The sequence below is a fragment of the Schistocerca cancellata genome, chromosome 2 (assembly GCF_023864275.1).
Source record: "Schistocerca cancellata isolate TAMUIC-IGC-003103 chromosome 2, iqSchCanc2.1, whole genome shotgun sequence".
Taxonomy (NCBI): domain Eukaryota; kingdom Metazoa; phylum Arthropoda; class Insecta; order Orthoptera; family Acrididae; genus Schistocerca; species Schistocerca cancellata.
This window is the reverse complement of record NC_064627.1, coordinates 923,776,194-923,794,751: the sequence shown is the minus strand read 5'-3', so window position 1 is coordinate 923,794,751 and position 18,558 is coordinate 923,776,194. Positions and strand designations below refer to the sequence as shown.

General features: G+C 43.6%; 1 protein-coding gene across 1 annotated transcript in view; it reads left to right on the top strand.

The window, feature by feature from the left end:
• Positions 1-18,558, top strand: part of LOC126162864 (cAMP-dependent protein kinase catalytic subunit 3-like) — a 269,609-nt gene that overhangs the window by 62,720 nt on the left and 188,331 nt on the right. The window lies entirely within an intron of this gene.

Below are 18,558 nucleotides of genomic sequence, written 5' to 3'. Positions count from 1 at the left end.
TTATAAAGGGAATTTCACGTACCTATCTGAACGACTGGTCCCAAATTTGTGTTGTGCGATATTCTGTTTAGCGATACGTATTAAAAAGGACAGCAAAACAGGGAATATAACAAGTACTCCAGTAGGGACTGGGTAACATTACTGCTTGGCGGTGCCCTACTGACAAAGTGGCTCGGGGCGGCGAGTGAGGCAAGGCAAATGGGTAAGGAAGGCGGCGTGCTCACGGGGATGGCTCATGTAGTCATGATTGTTGGCCATTTTTATCACCTTTTGTTGAATCTCATTAAGGTATATTCTCGATAGTGCAGACAGCATCCAATCATGTCTTACACCTCCAGTCAAGACCAAGTCTGGTCATCTGCGCTAGTAAAGAAGTTGGCAAGATCTTGTAGAAGGCAGTGCTCAAGGCAGGAACTACACTACTGATAAAAAAAGAGTACTGTACACCCTTTTGGAGGTTTCCATTTAACTCATGATTGATTGTTGCAGGAGCGCATGTGGAGTACATGAAATGATTAAATTTACAGATGAATAGCACAAGGTACTGGGTATCGACCCATGCCGAAATTCCCGTAGGAATGCAGGCGCTGCCTCTGGCATCCAGTCCATCGTACAGATGGCGAATATTGCTCTCATATACGTAATCCCACGCTTGATCGACATGTTAACGTAGTTCTGTATGAGTTGTTGGTTGCGAGTCGCATCACCCACTTCTTGTCCTATCACATCCCACACGTGCTCGACTAGAGAGACATGTCCGGAGATCTTGCTGGCTAGGGAAGTAGCAGCACGTCTTGCAGAACACTTTGAGTCTGACGAGTAGTGTGCAGGCGAGCATTATTGTGTTGGAACAACACACAATCTTTCTGTTGCAAGAATGGAAAATGAACTTGTCTAAGAACATCCTGCACATACCGAGCACCGGGCCGGCCGCTGTGGCCGAGCGGTTCTATGCGCTTAAGTCCGGAACCGCGCGCGGCTGCTACTGTCGCAGTTTCGAATCCTGCCTCGGGCATGGATGTGTGTGATGTCCTTAGGTTTAAGTAGTTCTAAGTCTAGGGGACTGATGACCTCAGATGTTAAGTCCCATAGTGCTTAGAGCCATCTGAACCGTTTTGAACCGAGCGCCGGTTACCAGAGGTGAAAAACAGTTGCAGCGTATCGCACCCCAGACCATAAGGCCTGTGACGGGACCAGTGTGTCTTGGACGAGGCAGCGTTCACCAGGTCTCCATCGTACGCCCGTTCTCGCTTCCCACGCCCGGGTTCCCGGGTTCGATTCCTGGCGGGGTCAGGGATTTTCTCTGCCTCGTGATGACTGGGTGTTGTGTGCTGTCCTTAGGTTAGTTAGGTTTAAGTAGTTCTAAGTTCTAGGGGACTGATGACCATAGATGTTAAGTCCCATAGTGCTCAGAGCCATTTGAACCATTTTTTTTCTATACGCCCAAACGAACATGACTTGCGTGAAGGCAGAAACTGCTTTCACTGCTCAGGACCACAGCACGCCATTCCATCTTCCAATCTGACGGCACCGCTCGAGCCGTGTAGGTCGAGGCTTTGGCGTGTGTGGAAGACAGGCTTGAGGTGTCCGTACCCATAATCCCACTGCTAATAACTCGTTCGCAACAGTTCGTGTTGAAACGTCTAGGCTCCCAAGCCCCCTCCTGTGTGCTGTGCCAGCTGTACGATCTGCCACAGCTGCCCTTAAAATACCACGATGTAGGCGGTAGCTGACGCACCACGTCCAACTTGTGTGCCAGTTCTCCGAAAGGACAATCCCGCCACTCGGAAGGTCACAGTTTGGCGCTACTCCACACTTTAGCACCCCCACTTAGCCTTCTGGCAGTAAGCATTCCATATTAAAGGATAGACGCAGATGACGCTCTAGTCGCTACGCCACTACGCGATCTGTTGGCGGACGACAGGTGGCATATGCTGTCATAAGATTAAAGTCGACGAAGTCTTTCCAGCTGTACTACTTTTTTTTTCCAACCGTGTATGTGCAGGGGCCTTGTTACACTGAAGCAGCAGATATCTCTAAATGTTGCATGGTAGACAGCAGAACAGACTGGATGTTGTTCTTGATATAACGGGCACTGTTAATTGTTCATTCAACATGTAAAAGACGTAGACAATGGCTCCCGACACCATAAATCCACGAATTCGTCCTGTACAACGCCATCAGGTGTCTCATACAATAAAGTTGTCGGCAGTACTCTGGTCGATACCGCATCGAGTACCACGGGGTGAAATTTACTCTCATCACTAATAAAACTTTGCGCTGTACATCTCTCTGATTGTCTTTCGCCACACCATCGGTTGTGGGGGACACGATGATATGCAAATAGTCTATGATCGGAACCACACCTCCTAGTTCACCTGAGGGCGAACCGTTCCTGGTGTGGATGCAGCATTGTTCCTAAATTGTTCTGTTGTTGTGCAATAATCGTGATGAGCAATACTGGTGTGAAACTGCGTCCCGCTGCCTTCCAAAACCCAAGCACATCTACGTTTGAGTAACAGTATCAACGCTGTTGTTACATGGCGTCTGTAACTTGACACTCCACGTTGTGGCTTCCGGGAGCGAGAGAGTGGAGGGGGTAGGCTTCCCTGTGTCCCCACGCGGAGTTCCAAGTAACAATGCATGAAATGGCTGAGAAGCGAGCCTAAAACGTCACATACAGCATGGGGAGGAAACATACAGGAATGCCAGATGTAGACCTTAGATTCCCTGAAACTAGTAATTGGATGGAATTGGAGGATAGAATGGCAGCAGTCAGTCAAATGAAAAGGCAAAAATTAGGTCGCAATAAACCAAGGAGTAGGTACTAAGTTTTGGTAGAAATACCCCTGGAGATTAAGGGTCACGTCACCCATTCAACCACGGCTGCTACAGGAAACAGAACATTACGTTAGGTCAGTGGTATCCCATTATGGAACTGCAGTGAAGTTGTTCCAACTAATACCCGGTTAGTTAGCTACAGAGTTTAATGTTCCATGGACCATTTTGTACAATAAATCATAATGATGTGAAGCGACTCATTTTACGTTCCATTGTAAATTAATTTGTGAATATTGCTATAGGCTGAACATTTCTAAGATTTTTTTAAAGATATACAGATGCGCCTTAGTATTACCTGCCCACCATCTTTGACACATTACAATTCTAGAAATTCTTCTAGGGAATAGGTGTCAAGGAGAAAATTTAAAATTTGTTTTCAAATTTTACTTTGCCGTCTCCTATTTGTGCTAAAGCAACCTTAATATGCAGGAATGAATGTCATTTTTCATTCTGAGATTGTAATTAGGTATATCATTGTTCCTTTTGAGCTGTAGTGGATTATTTACGACAAAATTTTTGGGGGAATAAATATACTGTGAAGCAGTAGTCAGAATGCCCAACTCCTTAATCAGATTTCTAAAGGAGCTCCACACATTATTCTTACAGCTCATTTTCGAGCAATGAAGTCTTTCTTTCTTAAAGATGATTTACCCTAGAACATTATTCCATCTGACTTTTTTCTTTGGTGTCTGTCACACACTTCAAATAACTAGGTAACATATGTCTACTTATTGGTGGTGTGTCTCCCAAAGTTTTGCCATGATTCTAAGTTCAAGTGTGGCTGAACCAAGTTGTTTCGATAGTTCCAAAATGTGATTTTTTTCCAGTTTAAACTCTCGTCAATATGTACACTTTAGAATTATGACGTTTCCACACTATTTGTTTCCTCACCTTGTGTTACATTGTCATTGGTGCAGGAACCCTAGATGTGCAAAACTGAATGTAGTCGTCCTAAAATTGAGATTGAGACCATTTGCAGAAAACCAGTCAATGATAGTTTTAAGAACACTACTTACAATTTTTTCTGTTTCTGCATGTATGCTTGGATTGCTTAGGATACCAGTGTCATCTGCAAAAATAACCAATTCTACTTGTTCTAAATTAGATGGAACATCGTTTTCATATGTGAGGAACAACAGTGGACCTAAGATTGAGTGGTGGGAACCCCATACATGATTTCTCCCCAGTCAGAATTACATCCCCGGACTCTATTGGTTTGATTACAAAGTTCAAGTTTCTGCAGTCTTTTGGTTAGGTATGACATTATACCTTGGTTGGCTGTACCATTATTACTATAAAACTTCAATTTATGTCCAAGAATACTGTGATTCACTTGGTCAAATGCTTTAGATAGGTCGCAGAAAATGCCGACTGGTGCTACTTTATCATTTAATGCTTTTAAAATTTTGTGAGTGAACATGTAAATTGCATTCTCCTTAGAAAACTCTTCTGAAACCCAAACTGTGATTCGGTGAGGATATTATTGTTGCTAAGGTAAGATACTATTATAGAACACATAACATTCTAAAAAATGTTGAAAAATATTTGCAGCGTAACAGGTCGTTAGTTACTGCCATCTCCATAATATGGTATTTGTTCATCAAGTGAAGATGAAGATGTGGTGCACCCTTATTATTCGACACTAACATCCCAGTAACAAGTTACAAGGTGACTCAAACGTACACTCTTCTTGCTTGTTGATACGGAGTTGGTTAGCTCCGGGGGTTTCGGTGACATAATATACATTTTTTGTAATGAATGATAGCTTATACCAAATGAAAAATATAGAATAGTGCACATTAATGGTGAAAAACGTAGTAGGTATTGCATTAATGATATGCCTTTAGACTGTCACATGTCCGAAATATCTGAGCGAAACGATGCGATAGGATGCAAGACTACTGAAACACCAATCGCTGTAGATACAGTGATGTTTAACAATCATGGCCAGCAGATTGAGAAGAGTCTTCAGCGAGATATTATTTGTAAAAGGTTAAACGTTTTCTCCAAACAATCTGTGTTACACCCACACACTACTTACGGAGTCATATTTACCATGTGTTTATCCCTTATCCCTCAACGACTTACAGATGTGGACTTCAATGAATTTCTTGAAACACAGCGGGTTGGAACAGCATGTACAGCAGCTTGACGAGAACAGCATGTGAAAATGTTAAATTATTTTCGCTGCATCGATACTGCAGTAACCTAGTATCAAAAGCCACATTATCGAACGATGCGCCAGGAATATCAACCTCTTAATCAGATCTTAGTCTCACGTAAGTTAAAATAATACGGTATCTCGGTGCAGAAAATTGATCGAAGCTAACCAAATAAAGACTGGTGATGAAATATTGATCATGTCGCGTTACACGCTTCCTTTCATTTTGCAAACACCCAAAGTCAGCAAGACGTCCTACGTAGAGTTCATACTGCAATAAAAAAAATTACATCCAAAGGTTCGTAGTACTTGGTTGTTGATGGTGCATCCTCTTTAACATAGTGTCCTTGTCTGGGGGAACGGTTGAAACATCACGAAGAAGATTAGATTTTCGGGCGAGATTCTTTCTTCTCTTGCCGACGTCCTGTTACGTTCTGCAGCGCCCTTGGGAATAACCTTCGGACAGGCGAGCTGTACCACAAGATCGTCAGAATTCATTTACCCCTGACATTATGCAGTTAAGGAAGGTCGCAGTTCACTCAAGGCCAGGAACAATGGACACTCCATAGCGGTCGTGTAAGTAACAATGTATCAAAGCGATGCCAGATGCGTAAGACAGGTAACGGAGGAGGAGACAATGTGATGCCCATGACACTTGTTTACAAATAAAGTGTGCCTAACTCCTTTTTGCGAGGTATATGGTATACAGTGGCTGTTGGCAATTCCATTTAATTAACAAAAGTCCGAAAAAAGGATCTCCAGGAATATCACAGTTCCACCTATTACTACTATACGAGATTGATAACACTGAATTTCTCATAAGCAACGCGTTAAATACTACGTCAATATCGTGAACTTGACGCAAGTAATCATTGTCGCTAGGTCGGGATCGCAACAGTGGGTTCCACGGTAAAAACTTAGAAGATGCATACTGAACAAAGTGACATTTCGGAACTTTCCAGACGTGTTGATAACAGACAACTTTCCGACGATCAGTCAGATTTTTGGTTCTCTATATATTGCAAGATATTTCGGTGTGTTCCGCAGTTTTCTCACTTTATATATTGAGAAAGAATTTATCCGATCTGCTCTTTTGTGACTTGCAGCATCTGAAGACTACATTTGTAGTCTGAGAAATACTGCGTGAAAAATGCAAACAATAATCCTGTTACACGTGCTAAAATTTGTATAATAAGCGTCTGTTGGACATTAAACATTCTGTCTGTGGAGATGCATTTGAGCATTTTGCGTGTTTCTCCTGTCGGGAACATATTAATCCCCGTCTACAGGATCTTAATTAGGCGGGAAACAACCGTAGAAAGTATACAGCGTTAAAGAATCAACCAATGTACTGCTGAAGATAATTCCAGCTCGTTTGCCTGGAGTAATTTTGAGAAATTATGAAACATCTAAGTAATAGCCGGAATAGGAAACCTGCTACTGTGCCTCGGAATAATCTACAGCTCTTGCGATTTTTCATGTCTATAGACATTTTTTATAATTAGTAACTTCGACATTTTTGACTGCTTGAACACTGTTCTTTACTTCGAATTACAAACATCAGACGGGCTAATTGTAGATTAGGTGATCATAACTATGACAACCGTAATTGGTGGTGACACAGTCTGTTTCGAGTGATGAGGGTATAACATGCAAACTGTCTTCTTGCGCAGCGAGTGTGCCCAGGACCTTAGGTAAGAGGCTGGGTGTGAGAATGGCGGGATAATTCCGCGATGAATGACGAAATTTTTTGGCAATTTCACGACTAATGGCTCTAGGTACAGTTACTACTGGTCAATATGCGTTACACATACACTATGTGATCGAAAGTATCCGGACACATGGCTGAAAATGACTTAAAAGTTCGTGGCGCCCTCCATCGGTAATGCTGGAATTCAATGTGGTGTTGGCCCACCCTTAGCCTTGATGACAGCTTCCACTCTCGTTTAATCAGGTGCTGGAAGGTTTCTTGGGAGTGGCAGCTTCTTCTTCACGGAGTGCGACACAGAGGAGAGGTATCGATGTCGGTCGGCGAGGCCTGGCGCGAAGTCGGCGTTCCAAAACATCTCAAAGCTGTTCTATAGGATTCAGGTTAAGACCCTGAGCAGGCCAGTCCATTACAGGGAATGTTAATGTCGTGTAACCACTCCGCCACATGCCGTGCATTACGAACAGGTGTTCGATCGTGTTGAAAGACGCCATCCCCGAGTTGCTCTTCAACAGAGGGAAGCAGGAAGGTGCTTAAAACTTCAGTGTCGGCCTGTGCTGTGATAGTGCCACGCAAAACATGGGATGCAAGCCCCTTCCATGAAAAACACGACCGCACTGCAACACCACCGCCTCCGAATTTTAGTGTTTGCACTACACGCGATGGCAGGTGACGTTCATCGGCAATCGCCATACCCACACCCTACCATCGGATCACCAATTGTGTACCGTTATTCGTCACTCCACACAACGTTTTTCCACTGTTCAATCGTCCAATGTTTACGCTCCTTAGACCAAGCGAGGCGTCGTATCGGCATTTACTGGCATGATGAGGGGGTTATGAGCAGCCCCTCGGTCATGAGATCCACGTTTTCTCACCTCCCGCCTAACTGTCATAGTGCTTGCAGTGGATCCTAATGCAGTTTGGAATTCCTGTGTGATGGTCTGGATAGATGTCTGCCTATTAAACATTACGATCCTCTTCAACTGTCGGCGGTCTCTGTCAGTCAACAGACGAGATCGGCCTGTACGTTTTTGTGCTGTACGTGTCCCTTCACGTTTCCACTTCACTATCACATCGGAAATAGTGGACCTAGGGATGTTTAGGAGTGTGGAAAACTTGCGTACAGACGTGTAACACAAGTGACACCCAATCACCTTTACCATATTCGAAGTCCGTTAGAGTTCGCAGAGCGCCCCATTCTGCTCTCTCACGCTATCTAATGACTACCGATGTCGCTGATATGGAGTACCTGGCAGTAGGTGGCAGCACAATGCACCTAATACGAAAAACGTATGTTTTTGGGGTGTCCGGATACTTCTGGTCACGTAGTGTATGTGTTCCGGCTTCCTACAATCGGATACGAAACCGGAGAGGGGGCGAGAAACTGCACCTCGCCGTCCCTGGTACACAGAACATTGACAAGTTCTACCAACGAAAGTTGCAGTCATCGGCAGAAACTCATTAAAATAACGGAAATTTCGACGTGCGGCAGAAATTCGTTAATCGTTCCAACAGAAGCTACCTGCTTATCTAATTCAACATCGTTCACAGTAACACAAACCTAAAAAAAATTGAATCACAATACATCGACGTCTAAACCCAAAAGATCATTTCATGGATAACAGATAAATACAGTATGTTCGCAAATTCCCGTTACTAACTTCCAGGATAAGAAGGCGGTAGTGAGTACATAATATTTTGATTAGGAACCCATGTCCGAAATTTATAGACGACTGGGCCTGTAAAAATAATTCCGTGATGATAAAAACTTTAGAGGATGATCGAGAATGATAATTTATCAATTTGAGGTAAGGGTCGGTATACCGTAAACGAACGAGTCGTAAGTTGTAAGCGAAAACCATTCTGATACCCCTGACAGTGGAATACATGTACCGGTACTGTGTTGCTAAGATTGTAGGGTAGACAACCTTCAGAGGTCGTAGTATGGACCAAAACAAGAAAAAATGTCGAGTAAACATGGGCGTTAAAATGCATGACTTAAGAGCTATGAGAATCTTTTCATCTTGGCCACTGTGAAACACATCTCCTCTGTTGAACAAAAGCTCATAGCTCTTAGGGTATCCATTTCAGAGCCCATGTTTTAAGAGACATATTTCCTTGTTTTCGTTCATACTACTGTTTATGACCGTTCCACACACTACAATCTTGGTAACAACAGTACTAGCAATGCATTCCACTGTCAGAGCCATCGGAACGGTTTTCGCTTCTACTTTCGCCTCATTCATTTCTGGTACAGTGACCCTTACTTCGAATTGATACATCATCCTGGAAAGTGCGGAACATCACGGAATCACCCTGTATATACATACAATTTAGAGGCACCGGAACCTATAATTTTACGATGAAATGAACACCCTAAGCTGCTTACAAGCGTTGACATACGTCAACGAGGACAGATGAAAATGTGTGCCCCGAACGGGACTCGAACCCGGGGTCTCCTGCTTACATGGCAGACGATCTATCCATCTGAGCCACCGAGGACACAGAGGATAGCGCGACTGCATGGATTTATCTCTGGCACGCCTCCTGCGAAACCCACATTCTCAACGTATTGTCCCGCACTACATTCGTAGTGACCCCACCCATTATACTCATTACTCGCGGGCGTTGCCGATTCCCGTAAGAGTTCGGGCTCTGTTTGTGCATTCACACAGAAGAAGAAGAAGAAGAAGAAGAAGGTCAAGTGGCCGGTGAGCATATATATAGTTAAGGCTCACTGGCCACTTGACCTTCTTCTTCTTCTTCTGTGCGAATGCACAAACAGTGCCCGAACTCTTACGGGAATCGGCAACGCGCCGCAAGTAATGAGTATAATGGGCGGGGGCACTACGAATGTAGTGCGGCACAATACGTTGAGAATGTGGGTTTCGCGGAAGGCGTGCCAGAGATAAATCCATGCAGTCGCACTATCCTCTGTGTCCTCGGTGGCTCAGATGGATAGAGCGTCTGCCATGTAAGCAGGAGAGCCCCGGTTCGAGTCTCGGTCGGGGCACACATTTTCATCTGTCCCTGTTGACGTATGTCAATGCATGTAAGCAGCTAAGGGTGTTCATTTCATTGTAATTTCACTCTAACGAGCTGCATGGTCACCGATGGTATCTTAGTATACCTATAATTTTGACGCTCTTTAGCCTCGTTCGATGACATTTCTGGGCAAGGGTTCGTATTCAGAATATTATGTATTCCTTCCCCTCTGCAAGTCCTAGAATTTGTAATGGTAATTTCCGAACACCCAATATGTTTGGAAGGAGTAAACCTCTCCCCTCTAAAGAACGCTTCGTTCAGAAACTGCCACGAAAGTGAACATTACTATTCCTGAATTAACCATTACTTGTAGAACTCTGAAGATAAGATTTCCTGTTTCCTGCGCATCTTTTGAGAGGTCATTGCTGTTGTTTCGTGGAATGGAAGGCACCGCAACAACGGTTGACAGGAACAGTGAAGAATTAATCTGAACTGGCTGACGGTAGAGCACCGTAATCGTTACGGTAACCGTGCATCATGTTCACACGGACGCAGCAGACCGTTCTCTCGTGCGCGGCGGTTCCGCCAGCCAGAGACGAGGTTTCCTGGAAGCAGAGTGGAGCGGCTCTGTGGCGGCACCGTTTCATACCATCCGGCGGCAGCTCCTCGTTTCTTTTTCTTCCTGTCGTTTCCTCCAACCGCATATTGCTTCGCCAACGGCTTCCGCACAGCTGCCTTGTTTAGAAGGCCAGGCCACGCATGCTAAGCGCCGTCTTTTCCCACAAGCAGTACTCACATATTGAGACAGGATCGCACTAGTAGAAAACCTCCGTCGGGTTCGAAATTAGTCTTGGATTTCTGATCTTTGTTTATCACAGTTGTTGTGGTTATTGAAGGAATAATTTCTTCTATAAAGATCACCCTTGTTCAAACTATGCGAGTGGCCAGTCTTCACGGAGGTGCTGTCAAAGACAAAGGAATTGCTAGTGAGTGCTGTAATTGGATTCTGCGGCATTACTGGCAGTTCATGGAATTAAATGTTAATTCTGTACTAGAAGCTAACGGTAACCTTGTAGTGGTTGCGCTACCACGAAGGAAGTGCAGAAATGAACATTAATTTAGCAGACTCCTGTTGAATACTATTAGTTTGAAAGCAAGTGGTACAGGCTACAGTGGGAGCAAGCTGCAAGTAAAAGACACAAATTAGCCCAGTAACGTAACAACTGCGTAACCTAGTTCGGTTTCCTGCCAAGAGCTTTAATTATTCCAGTTTACTGTACAAATGCTTCCACACTACACCTCCGAAAATTGGATGACGCGGTGAGACTGAGTTCCCCGTAGACGGAAACGTGTTTTGGAGTAGTTAAAACATTAATAGGGAAATGTCTGGGGTCATGTTACGGTGTTGGATTGAATTTAAGCATCGTCTGACGACTTAGAAATAAGTCGACACTGGTAATGATAGCACTTGTGAGAACTGATGCTGAAATATAAAATAAAGTAGTTTCAAGACGGTTACTGTGTTCTCCTAAAGCATTGTGCCTAATCCGTATGGTCACACAAGTTTTTAATTTCCTGTATTGAACTTTGGACTAGGACTAAGACATCCACTCAAAAAGAAAGGAAGAAAGAAAGATTAAAATTCCGTCGATGACGAAGTCATTAGAGATTGCGCACATACTTCGTCTGGGGAAGGAAATCTGCCGTATTCTTTAAAAGGAAGTGTTTGCCCTTAAGTCTTTCACTACCAGTTCATTAATGTACCAGAAGCTAACAGTGATATTGTAGTGGTTGCGCTACCCTGAAGGAAGTGTAGAAATTTAGCGGACTTCTGGTGAATATTATTAGTTTGCAAGGAAGTACCGCGGAGGTTTCAGAAGAGGATTGCGCCAAAAGTAAGAGACGTACAGAAAACAAACATCAGTGGTTAGAGTATATCTAAAAGTTTTTAACACACATTATAGCGATGTAGCAGACGTCCGTACGTGCATGCAATTCGACACTGGAGTTGCGCTCCACCAAAACAATAGAACCGTAGTTCTCGTACAGCGTCACTCCGAAACGTTTCGGTAGTTTTGGTACACTACATAAATGACGTAGTAAATGGTAGGCTTATCGATAGGATCGATGGATTTTGTAGGGAAAGAAACATAAATGTGTAAGAGAAAAAATGAGAGCCGACGACATTTTTTTTTGCACGCAATTAAAACAACACATAATTGGGTGTTAGTCGATTGTGTGTTTTATGTCTTTACATAAAATAAATTGCACTTTTAGTTTATCGCATAACTTATGCACTTAATCTAACCGAATCAATTACTTCTAATGCAAATACGGTTTACATGGATAAACATAAAAATGAGTATATATAAATATCGTTATTTTGTAGTCAGTAAAACGTACTTCATGATGATCAAAGGCAAGAGTTTCCTGTTACTACTGATAAATGCTATAGTTGTTTATCAATAACAGAAGGCTGTTTTACGGAAGTCTGACCAACTCTTGAACCAATGTCTGATATATTTTTGGTTTGCAGTTTTTTATTTTACCATTTTTTGAGGAAGTTGCCATTTCTGGCGCTATATGGTAAATCTTTTTCTTTATTTTTACTGCAATAATCCTATTGTTTCACGCTACAAACAATTTTCGAGTAACACGTCAATTAAACACTGACAATTTCAGTTACTGTTTATTCTCAAGTAACGGAGGATAACTGTTTCGAACAAAACTGTTCTGTAAGTTACGCGGCTCTTTATATATCCTAACCGAGCGAGGTGGCGCAATGGTTAGCACACTGGACTTGCATTCGGGAGGACGACGGTTCAAAACCGCGTCGGGCCATCCTGATTTAGGTTTTCCGTGATTTCCCTGAACTCCCCATCCTTCCCTAATCCGATGGGACCGATGACCTCAGTCTTTGGTCCCCTCCCCGAAATCAACCTTTCTAGACTGTTCACTGCTTCCGCTTTTCAGATGAATCTAGTAACACATTAATCACATACGTAAAGAAAGCGATCGTTGTGGGCTAACGCCTGACGTATACAGCACAATCAACATTCAGGTAACGCGGCAACGACCTTAACTGGTCAAGCGACTAGATAACTAGCGCAGTGTACTCGCACTTAAGGTAGTCTGGGGTACTATTACTGCTCTAATCGACACGAATCGTCCGGAAAGGCTCAACAGAAACCCGCTTTGCAAATCTGTTAATTGTGTTGCCTGTCTGCAGGCGCAAACTTATCCGATGCGACAACACGGCGCGGAGCAGAGGGTTAACAGTTGAACTTTTCAACAGCACAACCATCAGGTACAACCTGTTTTAAATGAATTCTGCAAACCATTAGCAGGCTTTGCTTAACTAGTGGAATATTGACACATAGCAATAACATGCAACAATTTCTTAGTGGTTCCCTGATCATGTATCGTGGGACACGACGCAATCTTAGTTAAAGTGTTAAAAATTTAGTAATAATTCAGTAAGCCTTTGAAAGGGTTAATATATTTATTGATGTTTCAGTAAACCTATATTTGGATGGGCGAATGGAGATTTGAATCTTCACTCTCCCGATTCCGAGTCATGTATCTTATAAGTGCGCCACCTCTCCAGATACAGTCACAAGCACTGAAACGTCATGAAGGGCATTGGGTAGTGTCTCCATGGTGTTCCTGGCTCGCAGGGATTCCGAAGGTAGTGTAGACTTAAATATACCTGCAGGGATGGTAGAGGTGTCGAAACATATTGTTCTATGTTTGCGTCTAAGCCACTTCTTGAGACACTCTTTACTCTTCTGATTTTGCAGCTTTGTGCGAAAAGAAACATGTGAAAATTATCAGCGTTTGTAAACGAGAATTGACACTAATACGCATTAAAACTATAAAATACCATCATCAGTGCTGTCAGCAACATCTCCTATACTGCCATATAAATGAACCACACCAGGAAACAAATGTTTGTCTAAAATGAAATTAAAAAAAGAAGACGCAGAAAAGGTACATTCTTAGCTCTCGTGAAGGACACGTGAATTGGGTAAGCTCTGCGTATAGACTGAAGAAAGCTGCCGGTTTCAAATAAACCTGAATGTGATGGTCGAGGGGCCAGGGAACGGAAATGGCGTGGTTTATCTGGTGTTAACGAACTTCCTTCATGAATCTGTTGCAGAAATTACGGCTACGGAGCCACTACCGGGACAATAAACTCTCATACAAAATGTGCTCGTGCAAGGCTACCCTGTTGTGTACATTAAAATAAATAAATAAATAAATAAAAACAGCGTTTAACGTCTCGTTGACATCGAAGAGACGGGCCACTGTCTCATGTAGGCCTAAGGGGGAAGGAAGTCGCTGTGACGCATTTTAGCAATCATCCTGGCATTCGTCTTAAATGCATTAGAGGTAAACACGAAAAAACATGCAGACCTATTTCTGCTCTAATAAATCATGAGAGAATCGATTAAAGAAGGATATTGACATGACTTCAGATGGTATCTCTTAAAAGAAATGAGTTTCTGCTGAAGATGGCCTTTCGTTGACTGAGCGTTACGAGGGAGATTCATCAATATCCTACCGAGCTGTGTGTTCAGTAGCTACTCTTTCCGAATACAAGTTCATTTAACAACAAAACAATCTTACTTCAACAAATCGAAATAGGCTGCAGTATGTTGCACAATTGACTACGGATCACAATAACGGAACTTCATGGAGGATTGTTTGCCGAAACAGCAGTCGAACGCGGAACCTTGGACTTAACGGGCTATACTCTCACCAGCTGAGGTATCCAGACAGCACTCGTGACCAGCGCTATAAGTCTCATTTCTGCCATTATTACCTTTCCCTGCTTTCCAAACTTCACGGAAACTTTATTTACTTTTGGGCAGTAGCAAAGAACTAGACTCTTAAGAGAGAGAGAGAGAGAGAGAGAGAGAGAGAGAGAGAGAGAGAGAGAGAGAGAGAGAAAAAAAGGACGCACAATGAGCCGGCCGCGGTGGCCGAGCGGTTCTAGGCGTTTCAGTCCGGAACCGCGCGACTGCTGCAGTCGCAGGTTCGAATCCTGCCTCGGGCATGGATGTGTGTGATGTCCTTAGGTTTAAGTAGTTCCAAGTTCTAGGGGACTGATGACCTCAGATGTTTAGTCCCATAGTGCTCAGAGCCATTTTTGAATGCACCATGAAGGAATTACCCGAATAGGACGCAAAGAGGTAGGTTGTGATGTGCATGTACAGACACATACGATAATCATTTCAGAAAAACTGGGTGATTTATTCAAAAGAAAGAGCTTCACAAGTTGAGGGAGACAATAATGCATTGGTCCACCTCTGGCCCTCATCCTTGTTGGATATCCTCCTGAGGGATATCGAGGCAAATTCTGTCCAATCGGAGTATTAGATCGTTAGAATCTCGACGTGGTTGGAGAGCCCTGCCCATTATGTTCCAAACGTTCTCAATTGGGCAGAAATCTGGGAGATCTTGCTGGCCAATATAGGATTTGGCAAGCACGATGACACGCAGTAGAAATTCTCCCACTGTGCGGGCGGGCGTTAATCAAAGCTCAGATTGGCTCGCCCTGAAAGGCAACAAAACTGAGTCCTGAATATCGTCGACGTACCGCTGTGTTGTAAAGATGGCACGGATGATAATCAAAGGGATCCTGCTATGAGATGAAATGGCACCTTGGAGTATCACTCCTTGTAGTCGGGCCGTATGGCGGGCGACAGTCAGATTGGTATCCCACCGCTGATAAGGATGTCTACAGGCACGTCTTCGTCCTGGAATCCCATTTGGGTGGAGTAGAATGGTCGTCAGTGGTGAATTCCGCTTCGAATTCAGCTTCGGTGATCAGCTAAGACGCGTGTAGAGACGCCCCAGACAGTGGTGGGATATCAGTCTGACTGTTGCCGCCATAAGGCCCGACAACCGGGATTTATCGTCTGTGGTGCCATTTATTTTCATAGCAGGACACCCCTGGTTGTCATTCGCGGCACCATTATAGCACAACGGTATTCAGCGATCCGTTTTGTTGCCGTTCATGGCTGACCATCGTGAGCTTACATTTCAGCAAGATAATGCCTGCCCGCACACGGCGAGAGTTTTCTACTGTTTGTCTTCGTGATCGACTAACCCTACCTTGGCCAGCAAGGTCGCCGGATCTCTCTCCAGTTGAGAACGTTCGGAGGATTATGGGACGGTACCTCGAAACATCTCGGTGTTTCGCCTATGTAACGAGCCAGTGGGACAGAATTTGGCACGGTATCCGCCAGAACTGTTTCAATCAGTGCCAAACAGAATAAGTGCTTACATAGGGGCCAGAGGTGGATCAGTGCGTTACTGACCTGCGCAGTTTGTGAAGGTCTCTTTTTCTTTTGAATAAATCATCCAGTTTTTCTGAGACTCTAATTATTTGTCTGGCTGTACGTGTACATCGCACCTGTCTATTTGCGTCCCAATCGGATAATTTCTTTGTGGTGTTCCGTTTTTTGTCTTGTTTGAAACTTATTGAGGACTCAGATGGTGAGAGTATTTCTCGCAAGGGACCAGGTTCTGACCCAGAGTCCTGGTACGGCACATCTGTCAGTTTGGTTGGTTGGTTGGTTGATTTGGGGCAGGGAACCAGGCAGCGAGGTCATCGGTCCCATCAGGTTAAGGAAGGATGGTGAAGGAAATTGGCCGTGCCCTTTGAAAGGGACCATCTCGGAACTTCCCTGAAGCGATTTAGGGAAATCACGGAAAACCTAAATCAGGATGGCCGTACGCCGGTTTGAACCGTCTTCCTCCCGAATGCGAGTCCACTGTGCTAACCACTGCACCACCTCACTCGGTCTAGGAAGTTCCATAACGGCGTAGTCTCCGCCGCGGAAATAAAGATTCATTCGGAGTACAGTGCTGGTGTCCCAGAACATTCAGTTTCTTCCACGTTGTTGTGAATGGGTGTCCGCACGAGCTACCTGTAAATGTGACCTTGTTGAGCTACTGGTGTCCCAGAACATTCAGTTTCTTCCACGTTGTTGTGAATGGGTGTCCGCACGAGCTACCTGTAAATGTGACCTTGTTGAGCTACTAACATTATCTTGGTTGCCGCTAGGGACATTAACGCCCATAAGATCGTTACAGTGCTTAAATATTGCTTTGTTTTCTCTTTGGAACCATTGTTTTGATTTACTTACGGTCCCAACCTACTAATTTAAAAACTCTGCTGTAGTATGAGAGCGTACAGGCAACATTTGTGAACTCCAGACGCTGGCGAGGGAGCTAAGAAAGGCGGGGGATGTGGCGCACGTGGCTTTAACGACTGCTTCTCGTGACGTAATTCGCGAGCTGCGGACTGCAGAACCTTCACGCGGCTCCAAACTGATCGCCCAACAGCTGCGAACGCTTGTGTGCTGCAACTTGGCGCCAGTCTGCCCAGTGGTCACTGCCAGAGAACATATTTTTAACTAAAGGAGTAATTTTTTATGTTGATATCACAGAATCGTCTAACAATTTTTGCATGCATAAAAAATATGAATTATTGGCTCGCTAGATAATAACAGCAAACTGCTGCCGAAAATTGCCATTATTAAGCGTCACTAAATCAGTGCGGCATTAGCATTTTTCCTCTTAGGCTGTTGTTTATTTCCATTTTTTGTTTCACAATCACTTTCAGCTTTTTAAGCCATATCCAGTGTTAAAGTAGAAAAAGGTACGGTACATATGAAAACGGCAGCATATTCACAATGTGTTTTCGTCCGCTTTAGTTCAGTAATTTAACTGTTCTTCATCTTTCGGGAATTAGTTGGTACACAACACATGTGGACGGCGTGTCAGTGTCATTTTACGTTGTTGCAGGAGAGCTAATTTAGGGTAAAAGCAGCAGGGAAACAGACTAAACATTTCAAGGCAAAATACATTATACAAAGTGAAATAATGAAAACGACTCTAGTCTTACTTCTGTGTTGATATTAGAATCCATTTGCTCGTGTTTTCTATAACACATGCTGCAATTACTGCATAACGATTAAGAAACCAAATGCTGTATCACGCCGCCTGAAATAACAAAATAAAAAATTTACGTCCAGCCGCGGAATCGAATTTCAGGATTCTAAAACAAAATTCTACCTACTTCACTAACTGGACAGCACAGGCACATGGCACTGAAGCATGGGACTTGTACTGTGATTCCAGTGTTACCAAATCCCCATCAATTTGACGTCCTTTCTCTACGCGGAACGAAATATTGTTACATATTTTTGTAGTGTATACACGCGAGAAATAGCACTATAGTGCTAGGATGATCAATTTTTGCTCATTTGCGAGATGTAGTCATAAAGTACTAACTACCATCTTGAAAAAATAAAGCTATGACATTATTTGCTTGTTACGAAAGTGTACCACGAATGTAAGTGCAAACCAACAATCAGATAATTATATAATTTATTTTTTCGAGGTGATACAACTTAGATTAGCATTCGTAGTGGTTACGAGCTACCGCAAGTTGACACCAGTAAATGACGCAGGGCATCCTTCTTTTAAGCAGCCACATAATTTGGTGGAGGGGAACTCCAAACAGCATTTTATGATTCCAAAGACGAGAATTGTGCTGGCAAGCTATTGCCGCTGCCCACGAGAGAATTCCATTAACATCGCTTTTCCTTTTCTTTGAGCTCCGTTGGAGGTTGCTGTTGTACTTTAGCTAGCCCTTTAGTGGCAGGGCCCAAACAGTTACTTAATATAGGAAGTTAGATGTTTAAAAAATTAAACTTTTATATTACCACACACGACCCTTTCTTTTTTTCACTGTCTCCTCTGCTGTGACAGTGGCACAATCCTTCGACCTAATACTTGTACAGCCAGACGATTTCATTTCTGTAGCTTATGCCTTAGCAGCAGA